We start from the raw sequence: 1546 nt of genomic DNA, 5'->3' as shown, positions 1-1546 counted from the left end.
ATCTACTGCCACTACCACCACTACACCACCACCACCACACCATCACTGCCACTACCACCACCACTGCCACTACCACCACATAAGTACTCTTTCACCTGTCTCCCCACCACCTTTGTCACTTACAGTTACCCCTGCCTTTTCTGTCTGTCCGTCTCTCTCTCTATCTATCTATCTACCTGTTTTACCTGTAGCACCATCCCAACCACCAACACCACCACCATCTCTCCTACTACTCCTTCTATCTGTCTGTCTTTATTTTCCTCCCTATCTCTTCTCTTTCTTTCTCTGTTTCTCTCTCTTTAACTACCACCTTCACTGAAACACCCTTTCACCTGCTTCCCACCACCACTCTTACTACCTGTTACTCCCACCTTATTCCCTTCCCCTCTCTCAGGTGCTCACTTTGTCACTCTCTCTCTCACCCTGTCTCTCTTGATTCTATAGTGAACTTTAAGCAGCTGTGATTAGATTTGAAAAGAACCACAAAGGTATAACATAGGGGAGATAATAACCAACTCACACACACACACATACATACACGCATGCACATACACATACACACAGAGACTCATACAGGTAAAGAAAAATATATCTATATTCATATTTATACATCTTGCAAGTGATTGCTATAATCCTATAAGCCGCAAGATGAAATTGCTTAGTCTGTACATCACCGCAATCATCATCATCACTGCTACTACTACAACTATCATGGCTACCACCACTACCATCATCATCATCATCATCATCATCATTTTCATCACCACCACCACCACCATCATCATCACTGCCACCATCTATTTCTTTACTACCCACAAGGGGCTAAACACAGAGGGGACAAACAAGGACAGACAAACAGATTCAGTCGATTACATCGACCCCCAGTGCGTAACTGGTACTTAATTTATCAACCCCGAAACGATGAAAGTCAAAGTTGACCTCGGTGGAATTTGAACTCAGAACGTAGCGGCAGACGAAATACCTATTTCTTTACTAGCCACAAGGGGCTAAACACAGAGGGGACAAACAAGGACAGACAAACGGATTCAGTCGATTACATCGAACCCAGTGCGTAACTGGTACTTAATTTATCGACTCCGAAACGATGAAAGGCAAAGGTCGACCTCGGTGGAATTTGAACTCAGAACACAACGGCAGACGAAATACCTATTTCTTTATTACCCACAAGGGGCTAAACACAGAGGGGACAAACAAGGACAGACAAACGGATTAAGTCGATTACATCGAACCCCAGTGCATAACTGGTACTTAATTTATCGACCCCGAAAGGATGAAAGGCAAAGTCGACCTCGGCGGAATTTGAACTCAGAACGTAACGGCAGACGAAATACGGCTACGCATTTCGCCCGGCGTGCTAACGTTTCTGCCATGTGTAACCAATCAGAGCCTATAAATACGATCACATGAGACAGCTTGTTCTCAACCCAGTTTTCGAACCTACAAGCTCCTTATAAAAACTCACCTTTTCCTCCTTTTGAGGTCTAGCCACTGACCACACAAGACATGGCCAGAGAGCGCAAACCTC

This window comes from Octopus sinensis, linkage group LG29 (genome assembly GCF_006345805.1).
Source record: "Octopus sinensis linkage group LG29, ASM634580v1, whole genome shotgun sequence".
Lineage (NCBI taxonomy): Eukaryota > Metazoa > Mollusca > Cephalopoda > Octopoda > Octopodidae > Octopus > Octopus sinensis.
Note: the sequence above shows the minus strand (reverse complement) of the source record.